This window comes from Pelobates fuscus, chromosome 5, assembly GCF_036172605.1.
Source record: "Pelobates fuscus isolate aPelFus1 chromosome 5, aPelFus1.pri, whole genome shotgun sequence".
NCBI classification, from domain to species: Eukaryota; Metazoa; Chordata; class Amphibia; order Anura; family Pelobatidae; genus Pelobates; species Pelobates fuscus.
Window position 1 is genome coordinate 181335190 of NC_086321.1, and position 19684 is coordinate 181354873.

Below are 19684 nucleotides of genomic sequence, written 5' to 3' on the forward strand. Positions count from 1 at the left end.
GCAGCAGCAGGCCTTCCTCCATTAGCACCACTTTTAAGTAGAACAGGGGTGAAGTCAAAGATAGTGCTAGTGAAGAGTCCACCAGCACACTCTTGAACATTTTGTTGGATTTGATTTCATTCCAGGTCCATGTCAAACATCAGGCTAACAAAACCACACACCTGATTGAAGATTTATTTAGTGCTCCTACTGGTCAGCATGCATTTATTTCCTTGACATCCTATTGGCAGTCAATTGTTTCTGGGTATGGTTGTGGTAGTGGAGGAATCCCAACATTACTGCAAACTATACTTGGCAGTTGCAGGAAGTTTGCTGGGCATTTCTACTTTACTTTCCATGGCAGTATGCCTGCCCATGTTGGAACTTCAATTTAGACTTGGTGGAAATAATTTTGAAACAGCAATCCATAGGATATCTACCTACCACTCTACTGGGTTGTGAGGATTGAACAATAATATGGCAGTAAGTATCAGTTCCTTTTAGAGATGTTAAAGAAACTTTGAGCCACACCAATGACATTGTTTGACAGGTCTTTCCCTTGTGCAAACATCTCATTAAAAAAAAAAAAAAAAATGGTTTGACCTAACTGAATTTTCTCACTATGCACAAGTTTAATACATACTAATTCAGGCGTCCATATAAAAATAATTAACAAGCAAATGCTCAAATTACACATCCTGTCAAAATGTCATGTACAAAGCACTGGACATTCGAGTGATCATTCAAATAACAACATTGAGTCAAAATGTCACTGAATCATAAAATAAATGAAACTCACAATGTGTTTTACAATGACCAAGCATGTTTGTTTCGATTTGGGATTCTGAATTCGACCCATGGTGCCAAAAAAAATAATAATTGACTGGAAAAAAGATAATTAATGGCTAGGGAACAGTCCATAAACTTAATTTTTATTAACAAATCAAGTGAAAAGATCAATATAAATTTAGATTATTTTTTTTACTGCTGCTCCTGCTCTTCCCTCTATGCGTTACTATTTCTCTCTTGATATGTGATCTAAATGGTTGTATAATGCTCCTATAATATAGTGCAAAATATATACATACATACTAGTGCATATTATAGGGGTGTCAAGGAAGGCAGTAATAACTTACAATTACTGTATGGTACAACAGTGCTATGTGGTAGAACATCTCTGAACATACAGCAATATAAAAGTTGAAATGAGGTTACAATGGGCAAACTCACCCCAAAATTGAGGAATAGAGGTTTGAAAAACATTTGTCATGGCTGACAAATCTTAATTTATTTTGTCACATGCAGATAGGTGAAACATTTTCCCAAAAACAAAATGAAACGACGCATTTCATTGGTTCATCCAGGTGATGGTATGATAGTACTTTCTTAAAGGAACCCTATAGTCACCTAAATTACTTTAGCTAAATAAAGCAGTTTTAGTGTATAGATCATTCCCCTGCAATTTCACTGCTCAATTCACTGTCATTTAAGAGTTAAATCACTTTGTTTCTGTCTATGTATCCCTAGCCACACCTCCCCTGGCTATGATTGACAGAGCCTGCATGAAAAAAAAAACTGGTTTCACTTTCAAACAGATGTAATTTACCTTAAATTTCAATAAGATAAGGGAAGCTTTACAATATATTGACTGGCATAAACTCTTTAGTGAAAAGAACACTGAGGATAAATGGATCATCTTCCAACAAATATTAGAAAGGTACATTTCTCAGTATGTACCATTGGGAAATAAGTATAAAAGAAACAAATTAAAACCAATGTGGCTTAGTAGAGAAGTAAAACAAGAGATTAAAAATAAGAAAAGGCCATTTAAAGCATTTAAATCAGACAAATCAGATGCATCTTATAAAAGATATAAGAAAGCAAATAATGCGTGCAAAAAGGCAATTAAACTTGCTAAACTTCAAAATGAAAAAATGATAGCTAAAGAGAGCAAAACCAACCCCAAAGCATTTTTTAAGTACATAAATTCCAAAAAACCCAAAAATGAAAGTATAGGTACACTTAAAACTGAAACGGGGGTGTAAGTTAATGAAGACCAAGAAAAGGCAGGAATTCTAAATAACTATTTCTCCTCCGTATATATTAAAGAAGAACCCATGGCAATAGATGTGCAAATGATTGCTACTAAAAACTTGCAGAATAATTGTAATTGGTTAACTCAAGACAATGTGCTGCAGCAACTAAAGAAAGTTAATATAAACAAAGCTCCAGGGCCTGACGGTATCCATCCACGTGTACTTAAGGAACTAAGTGTAGAAATAAGTGAACCTCTGTTTTTAATCTTTCAAGATTATTTTCTTTCAGGAAGTGTTCCGGAGGATTGGAGGAAGGCAGATGTGGTTCCTATATTCAAAAAGGGTTCAAAATCCTTGCCTGGAAATTATAGACCTGTGAGCTTAACTTCTGTGGCTGGTAAAATATTTGAAAGGTTATTAAGGGATAATATTCAAGAATTCCTTGAGAAGAATATGGTTATCAGCAAAAATCAGCACGGTTTTATGAAGCACAGGTCATGTCAAACTAACTTGATTGCGTTCTACGAAGAAGTAAGTAGAAGTATAGATCAGGGTGTTGCAGTGGATGTGATCTATTTGGATTTTGCCAAGGCATTTGATACAGTTCCACACAAAAGATTAGTGTTCAAACTCAAGGAAATCGGTCTCGATGAAAATGCTTGTTCTTGGGTAGAACATTGGCTTAAAAACAGAATACAAAGAGTTGTCGTTAATGGTAAATTTTCAAGCTGGACAGAGGTGGCAAGTGGTGTCCCTCAGGGGTCTGTTCTGGGACCCCTTCTATTTAATATTTTTATAAATGATCTTGAAGACAGCATTGAAAGTCATGTTTCAGTGTTTGCAGATGACACAAAACTTTGTAAAATAATACAATGTGAGCAAGATATTACTTTGCTGCAGAAGGATTTAGATAGACTGGAGGACTGGGCACTCAAATGGCAGATGAAATTTAATGTTGAAAAATGCAAAGTTATGCACTTCGGCGTAAAGAATACACAAGCAACGTATACCCTTAATGGAAGTGAATTAGGGATAACAACACACGAAAAGGACTTGGGAATTGTTATAGACAACAAACTATGCAACAATGTGCAATGTCAATCAGCAGTGGCCAAGGCCAGTAAGGTATTGTCATGCATGAAAAAGGGCACTCATTCTCGGGACGAGAATATCATTTTGCCTCTCTATAAATCACTGGTAAGACCACATATTGAATATGCTGTGCAATTTTGGGCACCTGTTCTAAAGAAGGATATCATGGCACTAGAAAAAGTGCAGAGGCGGGCTACAAAATTAATAAAAGGAATGGAACATATCAGCTATGAAGAAAGGTTAACAAATGTAAACCTATTTAGTTTAGAAAAACGTCGCCTGAGAGGGGATATGATAACATTATACAAATATATTCGGGGCCAATACAAACCATTGTGTGGAAATCTATTCATAAACCGGACTTTACATAGGACACGAGGCCATACGTTTAGACTGGAAGAAAGAAGATTTCGTCTAAGGCAAAGGAAAGGTTTTTTTACTGTAAGAACAATCAGGATGTGGAATTCTCTGCCTGAAGAAGTGGTTTTATCATAGTCCATACAGATGTTCAAACAGCTACTAGATGCATACTTGCAAAGACAGAATATTCAAGGATATAATCTTTCAATGTAGGGTAATAACTGCTTGATTCAAGGATAAATCTGACTGCCATTCTGGGGTCAAGAAGGAATTTTTTGTCCTAGCTTGTTGCAAAATTGTGCTTCAAACTGGGTTTTTTTTTTGTTTTTTTTGCCTTTTGCCTTTTGGATCAACAGCAAAAAACAGGTGTGAGGAAGGCTGAACTTGATGGACGCAAGTCTCTTTTCAGCTGTCTAACTATGTAACAATGTTAAATAATTGTATCTCTATCTCTAATTTGAACTTTAATCACATACAGGAGGCTCTTGCAGGGTCTAGCAAGCTATTAACATAGCAGGGGATAAGAAAATCTTAATTAAACATAACTTGCAATAAAGAAAGCCTAAATAGGGCTCTCTTTACAGGAAGTGTTTATGGAAAGCTGTGCAAGTCACATGCAGGGAGGTGTGACTAGGGTTCATAAACAAAGGGATTTAACCCCTAAATGGCAGAGGATTGAGCAGTGAGGCTTCAGGGGCATGTTCTATACACCAAAACTGCTTAATTAAGCTAAAGTTGTTTAGGTGACTATAGTGTCCCTTTAACACATATGCAGGTTACATCTATCCATTGTAAAACTATGCTATGTTGTGTCTCTCAATGTCTCATAAGTGTTCGACCGAAACAGACTTTAAACCAAAAATGTTGAGTCAACATAGAACGATATGTCTTAACTGTACTGATCATAACCATGGCAACTATCCAAATGTGCCGTATTATCTAATCACCTAAAAATCTAATCTGAAAACTGAACAAAATTTGGAGATCTTCATTTGCCATGGAATCCTTATTCCCCCTAACTCCCACTGTACTTTAGCAGTTTGCATCAAATTGCAAGGTTTTGTACACAAAAAGTACATACTAAACGTCCCAAACTTTCTCAACATCATCCCGTTTCTCATAGGTACTCCTTTTTCTGTACCATGGTTTGCCTTTGTATTTCCACCAGTATTTCTCTGGTCACCCAATATTGTCATCTTTTTTTATATAGATTGCTTGCTTTTGTGTGTCTTTGTTTGTCCCCACAGTCACAAGTGATAGAAAACACAAGTTGTATTATATGATCATTTCCTACACTTGTTTGATTATTACTTTGTATGCTTGGCTGCTAGGAAACCCAACTAGGGGCATGACTGGGGATGTGTCCTCTTTTATTCAACCTCAGAATTCTCTCAGATATTCATTCCCGCAGCACTCCCACTACCTACATCTATGAGCCAGTACATCACCAATTCTTTCTTTTAATGCCACATTGTCAGCAACTTTTTTTGGCAGGCCAATAACATGCTATTAATGTTTGTAAATACAGTTATCTTCCATTAGTGAATCATTAATAAGTAACAAAGCTAGAAACATAATTTTAGCAACTTAAAGGGACAAGATAAAGTGAATGTTAAATTTAAGGCCAGATTATCTGAACTGAAAACTCAACTGACGTAAAGAAGAATTCTAGTACAGCTAATTTTACCTTAAATTTTAAATTCTCTTTCAATTCACTTTGAATTCTTACATTAATAATTAACTCTGCTAGTATTTAAACTCATAAACACTTCTTAGAGGTATGGTAAAAATATCCGCATCATTGACACATATGATCTTATTATTCTGAAATTGCACTTTTTGGGAACTAATCATCCTCCTCATTGATTAATTTAATGAATCAATGAGGAGGATTGAATTATTAAATAATCATCCTCCTTATAAATTTCTCAAGTATTATATCTCCGCAATATTTTTTTTTTCAACTCTTACCGTAGTAAAAGATTCCAAGATCAAATGTATCATATCTTCAGTAAGCTGCGAAAACCTGGTTCAGGACTTTTGCAATTGGAATAGTGTAATTTATCCCCCAATTTGTAAGACTGATATAAAAGAGAAGAGCAGAGGAGGAAAATGAAGATATATCAGATTTATATCAAGACATGCATACATCACATTATGTCACGTAGCTCATACTACTCTCCTAACTTAGTGTTACCAAACTTTCTCCTCTATAGTATCTGTATCTGTTTCCTTAACTTTTAGGTTTTTTTTTTACACCCAGCAGCATATCCATCCTTCTCCCAGCAGCATATCTACCCGTCTCCTCCTCATTCTTATTGTTTGTTGAATATGTTCTTATCTTTTTATTTCTATTACTTTATTACCAGAACTTACTAAATTTTTAGGCTAAAGTTGGGAAACACTAGAAGGATCAATCAAAGTACTGAGCACATATATCTAATTACTTACATTACTTACTCAGGAACTTTCAAGATCAATATTTTATTGACCTCTAGCATTGTTCATCAAAACAGATGGCAGTAGATAATTCACCAGGTAGGAGGTTATCTGTAGCAACCACAGACGAAGTTGAGTATTTTATAATGAATAAAACCTTGTCGAAAAGAGAGTTTCAGTAACAACATGTCACGTATCCTTCGTATCCATGTGACAAAAACGGAGATAATTACCTTCTGAAGATCAAGGGGAGTGCCGCTCGGCGGTCATCTGCCATGATGCCTGGCTTGTGCGACATCGCAGTGCACGCCGGCTGCTGCGGACCCATGCAATTATATAGCCCCACGTCCATCCACAGTAAAGGAGACGTCACACAAAAGACACGTTTTGGGGTCAAGGGCTAGGTATAGCCAATCGGATCTGCAAGAGGGTTATTTAAACTCACTTATTCCTTAGCTCATTGTCCTGTCGTAGTTTCCCTTAGATGGTTATCTGAGAGTGTGTTCCTGATCATGTGTTTCTGGTTTTTGAATTGGCTTCATTTTGACTTCCCTGATTTCTGGTATCCTTGACTTTTGGCTTTTCCTTATCGCTGTCCCTGACCTCAGCTAGTTTTCTGACTATTCTCGGGTACTTTAAGTCCGGCCATTCTAAGGCCTGGTAAGACGTTACCCTTAGTTCTAGGGTGTGATACTACTCTGCGTGCTGGATCATTATAATCCTGGCATAACATCAGTTATTTCATATTACATCTCTATTTGTTGTCATACTGGACAGTAGGTAAAGCTACAGAATTTAATACATATTGTCCCTCTTTTCCTTGGGCTTTACCAGATTCCAACTGTGGATGTTATACGTTTTCAACACATTTTAGTTGTCTGAATCCATTTGAATTCTTCCAAACCTCTTCAAGCAAGCTACATTAACACTCGTTGAATTGCTTGTTGGTCTAGGGGTATGATTCTCACTTAGGGTGCGAGATATCCCGGTTTCACATTCATGCCAAGCCCAAGCCTGTACACGTACCTTAATTCTTTTTTGATTTTAACAAGTATAGAAAAATGTAAATACATAAAGGGAATCAACACAGTAAAGGAGGAGACTATATTTAAAAGAAGAAAAACTACTACAACAAGAGGACATAGTCTTAAATTAGAGGGACAACGGTTTAAAAATAATATCAGGAAGTATTGCTTTACTGAGAGGGTTGTGGATGCATGAAATAGCCTTCCAGCTGAAGTGGTAGAGGTTAACACAGTGAAGGAGTTTAAGCATGCGTGGGATAGGCATAAGGCTATCCTACCTATAAGATAAGTCCAGGGATTAATGAAAGTAGTTAGAAAATTGGGCAGATCATATGGGCCAAATGGTTCTTATCTGTGGTCACATTCTATGTTTCTATGTTTCTTGTGACAAAACATTTACAGATGCATACTCTGCAGCTCAGTGTCTCTGCTTCCATGCAGTAAACATATATTTTAATACTGTGTAAGCTGGGACATTAGATTACGTATGCAGGCATTTGTGGACACCCACGGGTATCTGAAGTCCAGGACAAAGGTAGGGTGCAGTTACACAGGTCACAAAGTAGAAAAAATAAAACAATGAGACAGTGCTGGTCAACTTATAGGCAGCAACCCTTTAAAAGGAATCCCTCAAAACCCTTTAAAACAAGACAGGTGTAAAACAATAGTAAAAATGGTTGCGCCACAAAATACAAATTTAAGTAATGGAAAAGTAGTAGTTAAAAAGTCTTTTAATAAAAGATAGCAAAGTCCAAGTAAAAGCAGTCCAAATGGTTAATCCTTACGTATGATCTTGAGATCTTCAAGTGTGATAACGTATCCAATTTCCAAGAGCTTTTAATCCAGCTCTGGGGTAAAGCGCGTACAGCGGTATAATCCCCGCTTATGGGATATGTCGTGGGTATCTCTCCGTTTCTGATGTCCAATTAAATAGAGAGCAGACCGACTGCTCTATGATGTCAGCATAGGTGGATTGATCCCCACCTAGGATTTCTTTAAATACAGGAACCTTCCAGGCAGATATTAAAACCAATAAAAAGATAAAAAATAAAAGTAGTAATAAAAGGCCAGGATAGAATATGAGTAAAATAATATGTATATATGTGTATCTAAAAAAGGTAATTGGCACAAATAAATGACCAAAATACTTTAATATTTAAAATACACAAAATTCACAAACCCTTCAGACTGTCCCTCTCTCCACCGAAGAATGCATTTATACACAAAAGATACAACAAATGGGACTTGACAACAGAAAGGGAAACTGTTATAATATTTTACAAATCACATCACAATTTTCAAAGTTGGTTTTGATATTATTTCAGTAAACTTGGCCTTTCACTTGAAATTACCAACAATTCTCACATTAGTTAATAACCCTGTAAATGTTGTATATTCTTGGCATAAGAGAGAAAAAAATTACTCCTTTTTGCTTATAATCATTTGAAGTCAATTTGATTTTGCATTTTCCTGTTATCTTCTCTTAAACGACTGGTATTATGCAGGGATGTAAGTCTTACAGAAAAAAAAGTACATAAAAAGTTGTTTTAGGGCAGTGATTGCTAACCTTGACACCATAAATTGTTTCTAGACTACATTTCCCATGATGCACAGCTAGCTTTTAGACTCTAAAAGCTAGCTGAACATCATGGGAAATGTGGTCCAGAAACAATTCATGGTGTCAAGGCTAGCTATCACTGTTTTAGGATGACATCTCTCTGGTTTGTGTTAAATGTTACCAGCTCCCCTCAAGATGACCTAAGGCAACCCTAGATGACCCTATGCTGAAGCTTGTTTAATATATTATATACATTCTGCATTTGTAGTCCAGGTTAGATTGGTTATCACAGGGCAGAAGACACTGAGGGCAGAAGTACTTTTCTGTATTAACCAAGACATAGCAGAGATAGCTTGTGTAGATCCTAGGAGAATTCTAGTACTTGTTAAACCGTTTGAAAGTGACTTGACACAAACTGGTAAATCGACAATCAAAGATTATTTGCATTATAAACACTACAATGAAGCTTAGTGCCTATGGTGTTTAGAGTGCCCCTTTAAATTCTGTGAACAGCAGAGTGTTCAAAATCTTATCAAAACATATGCTGTTAAATATTGCATGCAATAATTATAATTATAATAAACTTACCAAATTCTAGTACAGCATAAAGAAGTATAACTTTTTTTTTATGATACTGATATAATTAACTAAAATATATAGAAAAAATATATACCAAATCTTAAACCACAGATTTTTTAGGGAAGTACTGTATGGCAATGCTGGTTCTTTTACTAACCTAAAATTTGAAAATATACACTGTCTGAACCCTGTCTGATCTTCAACAGTCCTAGTTATAATGTGAATAATATCTGAATTGCTGATAACATTTATAATGAACATATACACTCCCCTAGGTAAGTTTTTGTTTCTTAGGGACATTTAGATTTGTGATAATTAAAATAATGATTTTAACTAAGCTAACCCTTCACTGCTAAGCCTTTTCAAACACCTGTGTAAAGCAAATTTTGAGCTTTTATTTTTTTATTTTGTTTATTTTTTTGCTGCTTACATTGAAACAATGCTCATGGTTAATCACTAAAGGTAATTCCAAAAGAATTCAAAGTGTATTTCAAATTTAAGGTGAAAATAATCAAACTGGAAAAATACTCAGTTAGCTATGCTTCCATTTTAAATATTTTGGCATTAAATTTGAAATTCACTTTGAATTCTCATTTTAGTGAATAACTCAAATTATGCATTGTTGGTTTTTGTTTTCAACAGGTCCAGCAAATACAGAATATATGGTTTTAATTTTTTTTCATATGTCACAAAGCTAAAGCAAATTGTAAAAAAAAAAACATGCTATAATTTTCTTGAGATTTTAATAGATAACAATAAAAATAATAGTGTGTGATTTTGTTTTTTACTAGTTTCTGGAGTTTAATTCATTGCGTTTCTTTAATTGTTTCTGGCACCTTTTTCAAAATAAGCACAGAAAATGTTGCAGTAGAAAAATACTGAAATTAGTTTTATTTCCTTAATTCCATCACATTGCACTTCATATATAAAATGAATAGATATAGAACAATTAACCATTGCACTATTTATTTTTAAAAACACACATATCTCTAGGAATAAAAAAAAAACAACTTTACTAAAGCTGTAACACTTGAACTAGCTAGAAGAAACTGTGGCACCAATAGGAAAAACAGCATAAGTTATTGTGGACAAAAAACAACAATATATGTGAACACAACCCAGTGAATATATATGTAGTTTAAAGCAAACCAGGACTTCCCTTTGTGTAATAGGTGAAGTATCCAGGTAAATCCCCGAAGACTTCCTCTTGTCTTCAAATAGATATATGCAAATAGGATAGGGGATGATCTGCTAAATGTAGATACAATAAAAGAACATAGCGTTTAACTGTGTGGGGACTGATACTTAATGTGAAATCACAATTGGTCACTCACAGATTGGTAGAGTTAAAAAAGCCTTCAATGGTATCTTTTATTTTCAGTATCCAGTATGTTGTCCCTCCTCACATATACATCATAGAGTGGATGTATGTATCTCAAAAGAGAAAGATATATACACAAATGTAGTGCACTTCCAGAGTTCAGATAAAAAAGTATTTAATAACTTACATTTGGGTATAAAACAAAACAGCTTGTCACCATACACGTCCTACGCGTTTCGTCCTAAGTTATTGTGGAGCTGCTGATCAAACATGAATGCCTACCTGACTGATGTTGCAACTACAGATTCATCTGCTATTGTAAACTGACACAAAACATATTGAAATTTGCTAAGCACAAGTAGTGGCAATGAAACTTACTGAAAAATTAAATATTCCATCTCTCACAACAAATGATAAAAAACATTAATAAGTAAAATAATTATAAATCAGTGAAACAAACATAGCGTAAGTATGGCATTGGCAGTTTCTTGACACAGGAGTATCCTAACCATTAAAGGACCACTATAGTGCCAGGAAAACATACTCGTTTTCCAGGCATTATAGTGCCCTGAGGGTGCCCCCACCCAACAGTTGGTTCTACTAGTAGAGTAGGTGTGCAAGGAAACATGGGGATGTGCTGTGATTTTAGTAACTGGAGCATAACAGTTTGGATCAGGATTAGCAATGTTCTGCTCTTGCGGCCATCTTCTAGAAGTCACTGATCAAAAGGAAATCCTGGACTTAAAAATCACTCTCTTATCATCTGGTTAACTTGAAATCACTCTGTTCAGATATCTCAGTTCTTAATAGTTTTATCACGTGTTACATTTTCCATTCCTCTGATCATAATGAATGCACCCATATCAATAGTATTAAAGGGCATGTCATTAATTACAGCTCAAAGAAGGTTTTTAAAAGAAAATGTTTCTACTATAGTAGAATTTTTCTAGAAAACGGGTATTTATTCTGATTGCTTAAAAGTGATCTTTATAAATCACTGACTTAGTTAATTTCCTGCTTTGTCACTAAATACTAGCCGTAAACAGTTGCGAACAATTGCTGTTAGCTTTTAGTGGCAAACTAATACCATTTGGTTTCCAACCTTTTACCTACTTTTTACTAGCTGACATATATGAAGCTCGCACAGTACCTAGTATACTAGTCCAAGAGAAATTTTGATCTGTCAGATTTTGAACGCGTCACACTTTTTTTAAATAACACAAAATCTTCTATTTCAATGTCTTTCTAGTTTAGTGTGTGAGGGAATTACAATCAACCAGCTATAAAATTTCTATTGTGACATTTTGAAAACATATTTTAATATACATTAATCTGCCATGCATGTTATAAACTTTTACAAAATAATTTTTTTTTAATTGTTTGTAGCTTATTTTCATACATAAAATATTAGTCAAAAAACAAACTATACACGCTGAACAAAGGAGAAGTGTGTACTAGATGTGTGCACAGCAAAAATATTTGGTTTGTCCCAATTGACTTGTCCATAGTGATGTCCCGTACGGTTCGCTGGCGAATAGTTCCTGGCGAACATAGCGTGTTCGCCACGGACGGCGAACATATGCGATGTTCGGTCCGCCCCCTATTCGTTATCATTGAGTAAACTTTGACCCTGTACCTCAGAGTCAGCAGACACATTCCAGCTAATCAGCAGCAGACCCTCCCTCCCAGACCCTCCCACCTCTTAGACAGCATACAATTTAGATGAATTCTGAAGCTGCATTCATTTTTTTAATTTTTTTTATTATACATTATCCTCCATAGCCAGTAACCTGTGTTTATTATACATTATCCCCCATAGCCAGTAACCTGTGTTTATTATACATTATCCCCCCATAGCCAGTAACCTGTGTTTGGGGGGGGACCTAATGTCCTCCCCCTGGCCCCAACCCCTGAGCGGTGGGTGGGGGCCCTAAACACAAATTGGGGGGACCTAATGTCCCCCCAAAAATATTTGGTTTGTCCAAATTGACTTGTCCATAGTGATGTCCCGAACGGTTCGCTGGCGAATAGTTCCTGGCGAACATAGCGTGTTCGCCACGGACGGCGAACATATGCGATGTTCGGTCCGCCCCCTATTCGTTATCATTGAGTAAACTTTGACCCTGTACCTCAGAGTCAGCAGACACATTCCAGCTAATCAGCAGCAGACCCTCCCTCCCAGACCCTCCCACCTCTTAGACAGCATACAATTTAGATGAATTCTGAAGCTGCATTCATTTTTTTTTATTTTTTTTATTATACATTATCCTCCATAGCCAGTAACCTGTGTTTATTATACATTATCCCACATAGCCAGTAACCTGTGTTTATTATACATTATCCCCCCATAGCCAGTAACCTGTGTTTGGGGGGGGACCTAATGTCCTCCCCCCTGGCCCCCACCCCTGAGCGGTGGGTGGGGGCCCTAAACAAAAGTAAGGGGGGAGGACATTATTATACATTATCCCCCCATAGCCAGTAACCTGTGTTTGGGGGGGGGGGGGGCTAATGTCCTCCCCCTGGCCCCCACCCCTGAGCAGTGGGTGGGGGCCCTAAACACAAATTGGGGGGACCTAATGTCCTCACCCCTGGCCCCCACCCCTGAGCAGTGGGTGGGGGCCCTAAAAAAGTAAGGGGGAGGACCTAACGTCCTCCCCCTGGCCCCCACCACTGAGCAGTGGGTGGGGGCCCTAAACAAAAGTAAGGGGGGGAGGACCTAATGTCCTCCTCCCTGGCCCCCACCCCTGAGCTGTGGGTGGGGGCCCTAAACCAAAATTGGGGGACACACCTAATGTCCTCCCCCTGGCCCCCACCCTTGAGCGCTGGGTAGGGGCCCTAAACAAAAGTAAGGGGGGAAGACCCTGAGCGGTGGGTGGGGGCCCTAAACACAAATTGGGGGGACCTAATGTCCCCCTCCTGGCCCCCACCCCTGAGCGGCGGGTGGGGGCCCTAAATACCAATGGGGGGACCTATTGTCCTCCCCCGGACCCCACCACTGAGCGGCGGGTGGGGGCCCTAAAAAAGTTCCCCCCTTGTGACTAGGGGTCCCCAAAACCCTATTCACCCCCTCCCCCACAAAAAAATTATCCCCCTACCTACCCCCCTCAGCCTAAAAATAATGAGGGGGGGACCTTTAACTAAGAACCTGTAAAGAAAAAGAAAAAAAACTTACCATTCGATGTTTTATTTCTTTTCAAATCTTCTTTTTTCAGCCCCAAAAAGGGCGGAATAAAAAACCATAATTACCGACGCAATAAAAAAGTAAAAAAAAAAAAAACGAGCGCAAAAAATAATAAGCCCCCACCCACCTGCCTATTGAAGTCTATGGCGATTCGCCCGGTTCGCCCGTTCGCGAACATTTGCGGAAGTTTGTGTTCGCTGTTCGCGAACGGAAAATTTCATGTTCGCGACATCACTACTTGTCCAATATGTTTTCCAAGTTTTGGTGTACCAAATTTCATCCATGATGTGTTTCGAATCAAAAGTATTTTGTCCATTTGAAATGATTCAGAAGAACCAAATATGTTAAAATAAAAAAGCTTATGGGGTCATACTTAGTATATGGTATAAGTCAGTAGCTCCTAATTGTAATTCGAAACTAAGAAGAAAACAAGGGAAAAAAAAGCCAATTAGTGAGCAGATCGGCATGTAAAATCCCCAACAAGACCCTCACACTTCCCCTTTTTGTTGGTGAGGCTGAGGAGAATAGAAATACAAATGGAGATCAAACAGAGCATCACCCACAGTAGAACAGCGACCAATGTAAACAGCACCAGTCCAGATTAAACTGAAAGGTAAGAGAGAAAGTCGTGAAAGTAAACAGTGTATAAAAAACACGTCACAATAAACTGACAAAGATCAAGTGATATGCAACAGTTACAAATGAACAGGTAATTCTAATCAAAAGCAATTGTAACGACAATGGCATCTAGCTATATTGGCAAATAAATGTAATACCCACAAGGACAAATATCCAAATAAGCAGATCATAATGCGAAAACATCAAACAAGACAGACACACAAATTAGACATGGGATTGGGAGGGATGGAAAATATTAATCTCGTGTCTTTAATAAAATGTAGATTATTCAAGCACCAAGGCTAGAATAATCCCAAGTTTTACAACAAAAAAGGAGGCTTAATATTAGCAATTCTAATGCTGTGAAAGAAATGCAAGCATTATATTTAAACAAGTTCAGATGTAGAAAATTAAAAATGTCAATTTGCGAGACCAATCAGCCACCGCCAAGATGTTGGACAGTGTACCTCCTGATTCCAACACTGCTGAAACAGCCGCACCTCTGACAGAGTGGGCAGAGAAGGAACCCTCCACACCAGTGAGTTGGTGGATCCAATGACCCTATCTAGCTACCGTAGAATCAGAGACTGGTCTAAAGGTACAGACATATGAGATCAACAGTTGACCCATAGGCAAAGTCTCGTAAGTATTTGCATAGCATTATTAGATATATGTTAATTTATCATGTACATATATTTCAGACCATCTCCAAATCGTCGAGCGTTCTTCACCACTTCCGACTGAGGTTACCCTCCAACAGCCGGTCACTGGCACACTGGCCAGGGGGCATAATGTCCGGGTGACCAGCAGGGATGAGGGGGGCGGGGGGGAGCACACATCGCTCCTCTCCTTCTGTTCAATTTATGTACTGTGGCTGAGTGGACCACGGGTGTATGGTCTTCTGTACCTTCTACTTTGCCTGACAGGAAGCTGAGTTAAACGATCAGCTTCCTGCCATGCAGAAGAAACAGGATGTTCTCTACCTGGGGACGCTTGGCCACGATACATGTAGTGAGATTAGAAGGACAGGGAGGTGGGCACAAAGAGACAGAGAAAGGGCTGGGGGGGGGGGGGCAGAGGGCATAAATATACTTAGACATAATAATAAATGAATAGGATGACTGCATATATCTTATTTCCAAGTTTTATTAATATTGTTGTACAGATAATAGTTAGCATTGCAACATATGATACATGCTAGCAATGTTCTTTCTCTGTTCTTCCCTATCAGTTCTGATGGTGCTCTACCCCTTCAACAGGAGGGTACCATTACCCTTACAGCAGTGGATCCTGGTTCAGTGACATCAGTGGGCGAAGAAATGCCATTTCCACAACTTCCTCCACAGTTGGCTGCGCTGTATGTGACGATCCAGGCTTGCCAAGCTGAACTGGATATGTCCATACAACAGGATAGGGACAACATTGAGAACTCTTTGAGAATGTCATAACTGAGGTACGCGCCATGTCAAACATTTTGAATGAGGTTGTTAGGCAATTTACAACAGCAATGGTTTCCTTGGAGCAAAATATGCAGTGCTTTATGGGAATGAGAGAGGAAGAGTGCATTCTAATGTGCACCCAAGCTGCCCATAATTTGGGCATAACCATTGCTGATGTAGATAACCTAATTCGTGCATTACGTGCACAGGGTCTTCAAAGAAGGGATGATGAGGATGAATAGATATCTGCAGGTAGAATGCACTTAGATATGTATTCCTCATTATCATCCACAATGTGAACACAAATGACGCTGTTCATGGGTTGTTATATTCTCATTACATAGCATTCATTTTCTTCTGGTTTCCCTATCCTTCCCCCGAAAATACATTGGTTTATTCTCCTCTGCACTATATCCCCCAGGACTGTTCCTAACAACCTGGGCTGCCTCTGCTTCTTTGCTTTCTTTGCTCTAATTATTTTATTACCACTTCTGACTCCTCTTTTCTTTAATATATATATATATATATATATATATATATATATATATATATATATATATATATATATTTGTGTACGGGATAATAGTGGGATGTATGATTGTATGATTAAATGAAAGTCGGTTGAGGTGTGCCGAAACCAACGAGAGGTTAGACCTGTGAAAAATAGGGCCCACCTAGATAAATTAATATGAAATAATAAAGGGTGAGGTGGGAGGGGAACTTCTGAAATCAGCGACAACAGGTAAGCAGGGGTTACTGGGTTTAAATATGACCAATAATCCCTCCCACAATTTCAGGCATATGCCTTCCACTTGTGTATGGGATAATAGTATGACGTATGAGTAAATGAATGTAATTTGATAAGAACAAAGTCGGTTGAGGTGTGCCGAGAGAGGTTAGACCTGTAAAAAGAGGGCAAAAATTATGAAACAATTTTATTTATTTCACAAGTAACATTATTTAGACATATTATGGAAAGCAAGTCTGATTTCCTTCTCTGGGTTTGGAATATATCTGTTGTATGCTGAGGATTTCCAGCGTCCCATATTTTTAATGATATGTTTAGGAATGTGATTACTGGAAGCTGCTGTGACTGCCCCAATATGGAATGAATGACCTGAGAAGGAGTGTGGATTGAGGCCAAGTCTGAGTAATAGTTGGCATATGTATAGCATGAATTGTTTGGTGGTAAGAGGTTTTCCTTGAAGAGATAATAGTGGGTAATCAGGGCTTTTTGTGATATGATTCTTAATTAAGTTGTCCAGTGCTTGTACTGGACACCAATTGGAAAAAGTAGGATAATGCTTAATTTCTACTAGTTTTGTTATGAGGGATTTACAGAATATAATGGTCGTTCACTTTTGATAAGTATTTTTGCTCAAGGCATGACTTAAAGGTCCAATATAGTGCCAGGAAAACAAACTCGTTTTCCTGGCACTATAGGGTCTCTGGGTCCCCCCCCACCCTCAGGGTCCCCCTCCCGCCGGGCTCAACAGGGGTTAAGGGGTTAAACACTTACCTTTCTCCAGCGCCGGGCTCCCTCAACACTGAGGAAATCTCTTCCCTTTTCCGACGTCAGCGTTGAATGCGCATGCGAGGCAAGAGCCACGCACGCATTCAATCAGTCCATGGGAAAGCAGTTCTCAATGCTTTCCTATGGACGGCAGTGTTTTCTCATTGTGATTTTCACAGTGAGGAGCGCTGAAGCACCTCTAGCGACTCTCAATGAGATAGCCACTAGAGGCTGGATTAACCCTAATGTAAGGGTTGCAGGGTTAAACCTAGATTGAGCTGAAGTGGTCTTGGCTTATAGTGGTCCTTTAAGGTCAGATGCTTTCTCCACTGAAAATTCTTTGTGTCTCAAGAAACTGTAAAATGCCAAATATGCCGCTGAATTGATTACCAGATTAGTGGGATTGTTGAAAGGGTTATTATCTAATAATTCAGAGATCTTCCTAAAGATGTTACTGTCTATGGGTAGTCTTTTAAGGGGATTTTTATACTTTAGTCTCTGAATACCTTTCATTATGAGTTTGACTGGATGTGAAGATAATATTGGAGTTTTGTTTGGGTATATAGTTAACATGCAATGTTGTATGCCTGTCAAGTAAAGTTTAATGGTATTGTATGCTAGTCTCAACGAGATGTGGCAAAACGTTGTGAATGCAACCATAGTTTCTACAGAAATTTTTTTTTATTACATTAAAGTCATGCACAAATTCTAGCGTAAGCTTTTTTTGTGTTAATTGACTAACCAGCTTGTGCGAGTGACCTACTGTGTTTTAACAGCGTATTTAAAGCATAATTCCCTCTGGGATCTGGGTGATTTTTGGATATGTTGTTAAACCAGATCAGGGCTATCAGGGGACGTTTGTGGGGATATGTTGTATTTTGGGGTACTTTTGGGGGTTTGTAAAATGTATGTTTTTTTCTGCTTATAGTTAATTGAGTTAGTCCATTGTCTTTGTTAATTATATCACAGGCAGAGGGGAGGGATTGTGTACAATGTATGGGAGTGACTGAATGTAAAACTATATTTTTATTGGCTTGTTGTTCCTGTGTCCCTGTACCCCACAAGGTGCACCTGGGTGGTAACCTTGTGGGGAAAACTGTATAAAAGACCAAGCTGTTTAATAAACTCTCAGATCTGCTGAGTTCCTGTTTTACCCTCAACATAGAGCCTCGCCTCATGTGTGGGGGAACAGGTTGCATCTACCCTGGGGATTGCTATATCACTATACTCCTCAGGGATTATAATCACTAAGCTATTTTAAGAGCTTGTTCCTGGTACTCTCTCTTGGAGGTGAGGTTCACCTACTGGAACCTGGAGCCTTGTCATAGGTCCAGGGTGGGTAGAGGACAGCAAGTTCCCAACCAAGCTGTAACGCTGGATGTGGGGACTGCGGTGCTGATGGTGTCTGGTGGAGTGCTTGGAGTCCTCGGTGAGCACTAGGAGCATCCATCGGCGGAAGTTGCCAACCGGGGTACAGAAACTCCGTTACAATTATGTTAGCTCCTTTTTTCTTTAATCCACGTGTAGCTCGAGCCGATGAGCCAAGTGATCTTTCTTCTTGGGAGATAGATAATCAGTTTTTCAAAACAGCTACTGAATTGTATAAATTGTCAAACAAAAGTAATCATTGTTGGGTTTGTGTGTATGCTTCACATTCCATGAACTATGGTTATCCTTTTGTGCTGGTGCCATGGTCTATGGAATCTCTTTATGAAAGAATAAGGGCAAATAAAACAGGGTTTGTTGGGTTTATTCAGAATATAGTATTCAAATCTGAGGAACCTGCTAGGGTTCATTTAACATATCCATTACTAGCGGAGCAGTAGTAATTTCTAATAGAGATCAGAAAAGTCCTGATAAGATTATTAAGCCTGTTACGATACTCACCACCAGATAGATGAAGCCGCCGCTTAGTCAATAATCCCCTTTTCCAGAAATGCAGGTTCTGTACAGCCGACCGTCAAACTCCCGAACGGATTATACGTGAACGCGGCAACTCCCGACCATAAAATCAGCCGAACTCCTTTCACAGCTAGAAATAACGAAAAGCCCTTTCCCAGTAATAATTCCCCCCACAAACGAGACCAAGCTCCGTCTTGAGGGTCAAACAGGAATCTGCTTTAATGGGGGCTACCTGCCTGGTATTTATGCAGGTCTCCCACAAGGTGGACACTCCCCTAGGGGACCTTGTGGAAGACTAACACATATAGGACAGTAGCCAATCGCAGTGGCTTAAGTGTAAGCCCTCTCCATTTTACCCATAAATCCTTCCTCTCTATCCTGGAGATAATTGGGAAGAAACCCAATTATCTCCCAGGATAGAGGCAAATCGGCATTTAAAATACAATATGAAAAATACATTAAAATACATAAATGAGGAAATACAGAATAAATATGGTTCGTGTAACGTATCCCCAGATACCTGGATCTGAGTGCATATTTCTACCGAATAGCGCTCAGATCCGATGTACACAGTTCAATCGCCATGGAGTCAAAGTCTCTCACAAGTCTTTCGGTATACGATTGACTCCATGGGACAGCTAT